Source organism: Humulus lupulus, chromosome 5 (assembly GCF_963169125.1).
Source record: "Humulus lupulus chromosome 5, drHumLupu1.1, whole genome shotgun sequence".
NCBI classification, from domain to species: Eukaryota; Viridiplantae; Streptophyta; class Magnoliopsida; order Rosales; family Cannabaceae; genus Humulus; species Humulus lupulus.
This window is the reverse complement of record NC_084797.1, coordinates 147,739,738-147,750,780: the sequence shown is the minus strand read 5'-3', so window position 1 is coordinate 147,750,780 and position 11,043 is coordinate 147,739,738.

The window sequence follows — 11,043 nt, the reverse complement described above, 5'->3', positions numbered from 1 at the left end:
ACTAATTAGGGTTTTGCATTGTTCTATTATCATCTTATGATTGTTATTAACCTAATAGTCTAGGATTTTAAGTAGAGTGATAAATTGCAATTAGGTATTGTGACAGGTATTTTAATTGTGAAGCAGAACAGAACCTAGGTTAAATGAATTGCATGCTTAATGAATTTGTTGCCTAGATTAACTTGTTTCAATTGAATGTAATGTTTTCCTATGTTAAATAGATCGCATGCTTAATGCGTTTATTGATTCGTAAAAATGATTAATTAAGAGTGCTTAACTTTATTTAATTATAATAGGGAAACTTGGATAATTGACTGTTTAAGTGTTATCGGCGGGGTTAATAGTTTAATTGGGAATAGGGAATATTACTTGTCGTTGTTGATAGATTGATTACCGAAGGTGGAGAATAATTCTTAATTGTTTCTTTAAATTGTGTTATCCATTGTTCATTGATTTTTATTCTATTTTATGTTATTACATTGTAAAACAAAATCCCTTTTCACTTATGTTTGCATTTTGAATAATAAATTGAATCATAGTCCCCGTAGGTTCGACCTTTATTTGCCACTATACTGAAGTAGTTTGTACAATTGAGAAATATTAAATAATTAAGTTTAGTACGGTGTAAGACATGGATCACTAAAACTATCCCCTTCTAATAGAAATTTCATCCTCAAGATACTGATCTTGCATGTCTGACTCTAACTCCCAAGTCGCTTCTTCTACCTTGTTGTTCCTCCATAACACCTTCACTGAGGCGATAGTCTTGTTCCCCAAGACTTTATCATTCCTATCCAGACACTATATCGATTTCTCCTCATAAGACAAGCCCTATTGTAACTCCAGAGTGTCATAACTCAGCATGTGCGTAGTATCTAACACATACTTCTGAAGCATTGATACATGAAACACGTTATGGACACCCGATAAAGCTAGAGGCATATCTAATATGTAAGTTACTTGCCCAATCCTTTCCAGGATCTCAAATGGTCCAAAAAATGTAGGGCTCAGCTTGCCTTTCTTTCAAAGAATTTTACTCCTTTCATTGGCGAAACACGAAGAAAAACATACTCTCCAACATGGAACTCCACATTCCTATGCTTTGGATCTACGTAGCTATTCTACCTACTCTATGAAGCGAGCATTTGAGCTCTAATCTTCTCAATGGATTCACTGGTCCTTTGAACTTCCTCAGGACCCAGATACTTCCTCTCACCCATTTCACCCCAATGGATGGGTGATCTTCCTTTCCTACCATACAACATCTTATACGGGGCCACCCCGATCGTCGACTGATAAATGTTGTTATAGGAAAACTTAATTAAGGGAAGATATTTACTCTAGGATCCCTAAAAATCCAATACACAAGCCCATAACATATCCTCTAATAACTTAATCATCCTCTCAGATTACCTATTTGTCTAGGGATGATAGGTTGTACTGAACATCATCTGCATACCCATAGCCTTCTGCAGGCCTCCCCAGAACTTAGAGGTAAAGGTGGGGTCCTAATCTGACACTATATACTTCAGTGCCCCATGGAGACGTACAATCTCCCTCACATACAGTTAAGTGTACTGATCCACAGTAAAAGCCATCCTCACAGGCAGAAAGTAAGCTGACTTGGTATATTTATCCACAATCACCCATGTCGAGTCATGTTGACGCACCATCATAGGCAATCCAACCACAAAGTCCATGGTTTTATCCTCCCACTTCCATTCAAGGATACCCAAGGGCTGTAGTGACCCTACTGGCCTCTGATGTTCATCCTTTACCTGATGACAAGTCAGGCACTTAGCCACATATTCGATCACATCTTTGCTCATCCCTGGCCACCAATACAAAGATTTCAGATCCTGATACATCTTCATGGTACCTGGATGTAGGGAGTAAGGAGTGGTGTGAGACTCATCCAGAATCTCTCGCCGGATACCAACATCCATTGGAACACATATCAAATCCTTGGGCTAGGGCCGCAGCCCAACCCCTCAAGGGCTGCGGCTAGCCTCAAAACAGAGGCTAACACCTCCCTGGAAACACACACGGGCCGCGGCATGCTTGGCCAAGCGCCGTGGCGTGCCTCAAGCTCCATGGCCTCCCCAAGCCTCACGTGCACACGGGCCGTGACATGCCCCTCCAAGGGCCGCAGCCCTCGCCTCCAAACCCAGAAAAACCATTTTTTTCCCTGCATTTCCTTCGAGCCAACACCTCCAAAATCACCTCAACCCAACACTTAAACCCAAAATTCATACTTATGCAACCTAAGCATCCCAACAAACTCAAGAACCAATTCCTACACCCATCAAGCAATCAAAACCAATCCTAGAATCCAAACCATACATGTCTAATTCCTAACACCCAATATCAATTGAATTCAGCTGCAAATCAACATAACTAAACATATTAAGAAACTTACCTTTGCTTAATTAAGTTCTGAGCTAATCCTCTAGGTTCCAAGCTTTAATCTCCCCAAAATCCCAGCTCCACTTCTTAGTCTTTAGCTTGATTCACCAAGAGTTTTCCCCAAGCTTCAAATGGAGAGAAAATCTTCCAAAGAGAGGTGAAGGAAGAGATAGAGTCGATTTAGAGAAGTCTGGGAGTTTCCTATTTTTTTTTTTATTTAACTTAAGTCTATGTGGTTACCTCAAGGCTCGGGTACCAAAACGTCCCCAAGGGAAAAATGGTAAATTTCCCCAATATTCCCTCCTAGACATTCTAACCTCAAATATATCTCCAAATATTTATTTCCAAGACTCGGAAACCCCATAAAATATCTCATATCCGGTATACCCCTTGACTCACCCCGAGTCGGATTATCAACCCCGTTGTGAATTTCTGACTAACGTCTTCCTAGAACTGTCTCGGATCGTGCTACACAGATATATCACAAACATATCACATTTATGCCCTCAACGGGCTAAACTCACAAACATGCCCCTAATATCCAAACAGGGCCCACATGCGTATTTGATTCGACTAAACATGAATCTTTATCACATATTCGCGTAAATTCACATATTATAACAATAATTCACTTATTGCCCTCCAGGCACACTAATCAAGGCCCCAAGCCTTATTAGCAAATTTGGGTCGTTACACATATCATCTGCCAACTTCCTTGATATCTGCTTCGAACCGAACAACTACTCTAGACCTCCCTGACTCAAGCCATCTGCTACCACATTGGCTTTCTCTGGATGATAGAGAATTTTGCAATCGTAGTCCTTTACCAGTTCCAACCAACATCTCTATCTCATATTCAGATCCTTCTATGTGAAAAATTACTTCACACTTTTATGATCAATGCATATTTCTCACTTCTCCCTATACAGATAATGTCACCCCACCTTCAGTGCAAATATCACTGTTGCCAACTCTAAATCATGAGCAGGGTACCACTGTTCATATTCTTTTAACTGCGGGATACATAAGAAATCACCTTCCCAACTTGCATCATAACACAACTAAAACCCTATCTCAAAGCATCGCAATAAACCACAAACTTCTCCTGATATGAAGGAAGACTAAGTACTAGTGCAGTAACCAATCGTTGCTTCAACACCTAAAAATTTTTCTCACACGTATTGGTCCAAACGAACTCCATATTCTTGCGTGTCAACTCAGTCAAAGGAATTGCAATTCTCGAGAATCCTTCAACAAAACGTCAATAGTACCTTGCCAACCCAATGAAACTTCTAATCTCTAAAGCACACATTGGCCTTGGCCAATCTCTCACCGCCTCTATCTTGGTCAGATCTACCATAATCACGTCCTTACTAACAATATGACCAGGAAATGTCACCTGAGGTACTCAGAATTCGAACTTCTTAAACTTGGCATACAACTTGTGTTCCCTCAGCCTCTGTAATACTAAACAGAGATGCTGCTTATGTTCTATTTCTGATTGGGAGTAGATAAGTATGTCATTGATGAACACAATCACAAACTTTCTAGATAATCCTTGAAAACCCTATTCATCAAATCCATGAATGATGATAGAGCATTGGTTAGTCCAAAACACATAACCAAAAACTCATAATGCCCATACCTCATGTGAAAGGTTGTCTTCGAGATATCCTCCTCCTTGATCCTTGGCTAGTTATAACCATATCAAAGATCAATCTTTGAGAACACTTTATTGCCTTGAAACTGATCAAACAAGTCATCATTCTTTGGCAGTGGATACTTATTCTTGATAGTCAACTTGTTCACTTCCTGGTAGTCGATACACATCCTTAACGACCCATCATTCTACTTCACAAAGAACACTGGTACACCCCATGGTGAGAAACTAGATCTAATGAACCCCAAGTCAAGTAACTCGTGGAACTAAACCTTCAATTCTTTCAACTCTGCTGATGCCATTTTGTAAGGTGCTTTGGATATTGGTTCTATCCCTGGTGCCAATTCAATAACAAACTCGATCTCTCGATGCGGTGGCAATCCCAATAGATCCTCTGGAAACACATATAAAAACCGACAGACCAATCTAAAACCTTAGTGGTATCCACCACACTAGCTAGGAATCCTATGCAACCTCCATGCAATAGGTCCCTAGCCTTCAATGCCAAAATCATTTGAATTCAAGGCCCATTCACAGCACCCACGAATACAAACAGGTCATCTCCCTCAAGCTCAAAAGTCACCATCCTCCTTTTGCAATCTATGGTTGCCCCACACTTGGCCAACAAATCCATACACAGAATCATATCAAAGTCTTCCATTGCTAGCTTAATCAAATCCATAGACAACTCCCTACCATCTACCTCTACCAGTAATGATCTGACCCACCTCTTAGACACTACCAATTCCTCAATAGGAAACAAAGTCTCAAATCCCACAGCATACACATCACAAGGTCTACTAAGTCTATCTATCACCCTACTAGATACAAATAAATGCATAGCACCATAATCAATCAATACAATATAAAAGGAGCCAGTGCTAGAAATCTAACCTATAATATATGTCTTTGCATTTTATGGGTATTTTGGTAATTTGGCTTATGAGGGCAATTTGGTGATGTATGTAGATGCATATATGAATTTGTTTTCTTTTAAATTTCATGATAATATGTGATTTGTTTCATGATTATGATATTTATATGTATCACATGGAAAAACACGGTTCCTTCAAGTATCAGGGGCTTAAGTGCCAAAGATATTGGAAATTAGGGGTTAAAGTATAATTATGAATCTTGTGGTAGAGATTGTAATTTTCATAAGTCAAAACTATTAGTCTAAGGGGAAATTACAAAAATGACTTGATCCTAATTATGAGAGAGTTAGAATTAGGGGCAAATAGGTCTTTTGGTTTTAGGGTTAGTATTTGCAGACTAAAATAAAGTTAGGTTAATCTATGGTATTATTAACAGATGTTGCATCGATCAAAGCAAGGATTCTCTCTAAGGTTGAGCTCTAGAAGGTTGGAGAACTAAGAATCAACTTGAAGGTAAGATCTTATTACTCTTTACAATCTAAGTCATGTTTATGGGGTTTAAGGGTAGTTTTTATAAATTAATTGTTAGAATTTCATGTTAGGATATTTCATGAATATGTTTTAATGTTATAAACATTCTATGGAAGAATCAATGATGATATAAGGACTGGTTTTGTGATATATGTTCATAGCTTGGCGAAGAAGAAGTTGTTTGCATGAGATTTGTTAGGGTTATGAAGTTAGAAGTTTCTCATGAATTTTTGGTATTTTATTGGTCTCTAAAATTTGTATGATGATATAGAGGGATTCAAGACAAGAAAAACTGAAAAATAAATCATCAAATCGGATTTATTTTGTGGGAGATATGGCCTTTTAAAGTTTAGTCAACGTCTGGTTTTTGAACCAGCGCTGCAGCGCAAAAGGAGCGTACCTAGGCACCCAGAATACCCAGAAACTAAAAAAAATAAGGGCTGCAGCACCCAAATATTAGGGCCATGGTGCTTCACTGTTACATGGTCCTTTTTAGTTTTTTTTAGGCCATTTTGAAGTCATTTCATATGGGGTTCGTTGGAAAATTACTCCCTAACTTCTTGGGGACATTTTTAGCACTTTCGTAAGGATAATATATGGTTGATTGGGTCATAGGAAGGGTAAGATTTTCTTCATGGCCTTTGGTTTAAGTTATGAGTCTCTAAATGATATATATGTTGTATGTTTTGGATTCAGGACTCGGCAAGGCACTTGAAGGGAGGTGATTGTTGATGCTTGGACTTGAGGTAAGAAGAGTGGACACCTGCACACAAGGTGTATGCTCGACATACTTAAGTGTGGTAAACTTTGTATGTTATATTATAAATTATGCTATAAGCTATGCTATGAATTATGTTAGGAACTATGTTATGAATTATGTTGTGAACTTTGCTAAGAATTATGCTATGAGCTATGATATGAATTATGTTATTAGCTATGTTAGGATGTATGTTATGAGTGATACATGTTGTGTGTGACTGAGATATGTGTGAATATGATGTATGTATGTGTGGCATGCTTATGTTATGAAAATGCATGCTTACGTTAATTCGTGGTGCATTGAACAATTGACCAGATCAGCACTGGTTTACAGCCGGAAGGACACCGTTAATACTTGTTATGATTGTTTTGTGATATGCTATGATTACAGTATGCTATGTTATGCTATGGGATGTAAAGTTATGCTACGAGAATGATACGATACAATATGAATTATTGTTGAACTTTATAATGTATGTAAGGGTACAAGTTAGGAGTAGTATAAGTTTTAGGTTGTGATTATATGAATTAGTTTATGTCTATTTTTTATGTTTTTTGTTTTACGCTTTATATTTTATATCTCATATTGTTAGGCTTTGGGGACTGTGTCCTATATAGCTCTTCTTTCTGGGCGTTAGCTCACGAGTACTATGTGTTGTAGGTAAAGGCATAAGCGTAGTTTATGAGGCGATGAGTGGGAGCAGGCTTAGTCAGATGTGTGCATGTCGTTATCAGTTGACCTGGATGTCAAAGGAGTTGCTACTTATGCATTGTTTGAAAAGTCTTCAAGTCATGGTTATACGTTGAGTATTAATAACTTGTATTTTTACCTACGATATACATGTAAGATATGGTTTATTTTAAAATAACGAGATCTTGAGTTGCATGTTTTATAAAAGATATTTAATTCATGTTGCTTCAAATGAGTTTCAATGAATGTTTTGTTTTTCTAAAAGAAATTTTTGAATATATTGATTTACTTAAATATAGTGTATTTAGTAAATTAATTAGTTTATGTTGGGTCGTTACATGACCTGTCACCACCGAGGAACTAGCCTCGACCTCTGTCTGCATCAATGTGAATACTCGAGCTAGAACCATATTTTCACTCTTCTTTTATCCTTCCTTCTTCAACTGCAGACAATCTTTCTTGAGATGCCCCACCACGCCGCATAGGAAACATGCCTTGGCACGAAATTCTCCCAACTGGCGTCTCCACCACTGAACACACTCTGGATAACTTCTATAGTTTTCACCTCCACCCTAGCAGCCACCCCGAGTACCCCGTAATGTCTTCTCTAGTCCAGGAGTGTTGAATGTGTTAGTGGCCTTTCTCTTCTGATCACTAGGGCCTCCGCCCCTACCAGACCTAGTAAATGGAGGTACCACCCTCCGGGCATCACTCATGGCGGTGCCCTCCTACCATATCTTATCCTTAGTGCCCTCAGCAGTAAGGGCCTTCTCTACTACCTAAGCATATGTGGTCACTCCAGGCACAAAGGTGATCTTGACACCCTAGGCTATCATAGAATTGAGCCTGCGAACAAACCTCTCCTTTCTAGTCACATCAGTTGGCACCAAGTGTAAAATTCCCTAATCTAATACTTTGTAAAACACTTGCATACTCATAAGCTTATAGAAGAAAGCCACTTATTATTTGAAAAATCTCAGTGGGGCCTAGCTAAAATATGCAAGTTAGGCCCAATAGTTTAAAGATAAAAATAATAGTTTCGTGCAACGTTTTAAAAATAAATAAAGTTCAAGTCCCACTGATAAGTTCTGAAAAGTTAAAAAAAATAAACACAACATTATTCTTTAGAAATTAGCGTTAAGCTTATCATTTTCTCGCCCATAGGGTACCCCCACGCCACCCACACCCTGACGTTGGGACTCCCCACATCACCACGCGTGCCAAGGAGAAATCCTATTTGCTACCTGGAAGGGAAAGTAATGGGTGAGCTAAAAGCCCAGTAAGAAAGTGAAAACAATACACAAGTAAACACAACAAAACATATTCATATACATACATCGGTATACATCATAAATATCATTATCATAACCATCATCATCATAAACATAAACATTATCATCATGTCTTTGTGAACATGGCCCCTTATCTTCTCCATGTCACATCTTGAGGTAAACAAGAACTCTGGTCCTTGAATAACCTCGGCGTGTCCGCCCTATGAGTTACATATTTATATCCTTAGTAACTCGGGTTACATCTTCATATCCTTAGTAACCCCTTTGTTGTGTCGCGTTCAACACGCTAACAACCATTACATATCATACACCATATAGAAATACATGAAATCCAGTCATCTCAAAGCCAAGGAAAACTACATGAATTTCTACAATAATCATATCATATCAGAATAGCATTTATTACATGGTACATCATCATATATAACATTTATATTCATACAAGAAAATCTTACCGTTCATAGCATAAACAAATAGAATTCTATCTAATTTCCTTACCTCGGGTCCAAGCAAATCAAAAATTGACAAACTTAACAACGATCCTATAACAATAATCAAATAGCAATCTTTAGCATCACATAAGACTTTCTTGTGCCCAACTCATATACCCCATGTGTGCATGGGTCATGCACACATGGTGAAAACTACACATATTTTCCAAACATGCATATTTACACATAAAATCACCAAAAGAATAATACAAATTGTACTTATTTTACATGCATGGTTTTTAAGTAAAAATCATATGGTTGAATATTAGACATATGTTTTAACGTAAAAGTTCATTGGCATGCGACATGCATACGTGAGAACGTTGTTAAAAAGTGACGTTAAAAACGATAATTCCTACGCGATTTCTATCATTTTCAAACAAGAATTTAGCAACGTACTTTCCTTAGCATTTTTAATCTCTTTAAAATCACTAAGTTGATTAAACCTCTAAAACAATATTTTTATTTCATAAAAATAATTTATTTAGACATTAAAAAAATAATAAATCCATTTATTATTTTAAATTACATAGAAATAATTAAGGCTTGACATTATTTAAAATACTTATAATTATCATGTTTCTTTAGGAAATCACAATTTTATCTAAACTAATAAAATTACAAAAATTGATGTGAGAAAATATAACTTTTAGGAGTGAGAAAAATATATTTTGTTTGTATTATTTTAAGACTAAATTTTATGTAGTATTAATTCATATGTAATAATCAAATAATTAATTTTAATTTATTAAACTAAACTTTCAGCCACCATTTAATTTATTTAAAAATCACAAGTGAATTTACCTCAACATTTTTCTTAATTAAAATGAAGAAAATCATATCTATTAAAATGAACACTCATGGTTACATTAAAAATAACATTTTTAATATTTACATAGTTTAGGTGTTATATTATTTCACAAACACACAAATTTTCTTTCAATCAAAAGACTTTCCAATATTTTTACCAAAAATTCCAGCAACAAAATAAACTCTTAAAAAATAACCATCGTGAAATTAAAATCCCATAATTTCTATAAAATATAAAAAAAAAAATCTGAAGGTATTTATTTGAGTAAAAACACAATCTTTAATGCATGTTAAAATTCCCTTTAATTTCTTAAAAACATCATTGCACTTGCAAAATCATTTAAGCATGCAAAATCATTATTTTCATCATATACTAAATCTTTTAAACATCAAAATCAGCAAGTTTAACAAATCAAGAATCCCTCTTTTTTATCATCCTTCACAAAATTTACACAATAACCATACATGTTTAGATATATACAATTAAATCACAAACCCTATCATGTAACTATTATCATATTGTTATTCTAAGAAAATCCCTATCATCACACAGACAATTAAATCATGCTACTCTCATGCAATATTATACCTCCAACAACCATGCTTTAATTTATGGGCAAGTGAAAAAAAAATACAAGAAACTCTAACATGCTCTAATTATAAACATTATTTCAAGATTTCTTTTATGCAAAAATAAAGCAAGTAAACCTAGGCCTAAGGCATACTATTGTCGAAATACACATAGAGTCCAACAACCAAAATTTAGAAATCACCTCATCATACTTCTTTGTTCAAATCAATAAGAGAAATAGCACCAATAACAAAGCATACTATCCACACTTATCACCTCTTCTTCTTTTTTTTTTTCAAGCCACAATGACCCAACATGCCTTTATCCAATTTATCCAACCAATACATGATATAAATATAGCAACATAGAAAATAATAATAAAATCACCACACATGCTTGGCTGAAACCCTCATGCATCAACCTTTCCAATTTCTTTTTCTTTCACCTCACATAAAATGCACCCAAACATGTTTCTATAGAAATAAATAAATGCCAACATAAAAAAGAATACCTAAAAACTCTCATCGCAATAGTAAACAACTCCAACAAATAAATCAATCAACAATGTTACAAAACCACAAAAATGATCAGCACCTCAACAAAATGATAGATCAAGGACAAGGGTTAGAGATTCCAATACCTCTCTTGATTGTAGAATCAAGAACACAAAAGCTTTGAACAACCCTCTTGGATACCCTATGAATTTCGAAACCCACAACAAAGAGAAAGAAAAATGTTCATAGAATTTAAGGAGATGAGAGAATAACTTAAAGGATTCAAGGTACTAAAACAAAAAACAAAATACCTATACCCAAAATCTCTTTCTTCTTCTTCTCCTTCTTTCTCTTCTCCCTTCTTCCTTTCTTCTTCTCCTTCTCTCTCTAGTCTCACATTTCTCTCTCTCTCTCTCTCTCTCTCTCTCTCTCTCTCTCTCTCTCTCTCTCTCTCTCTTTGCAC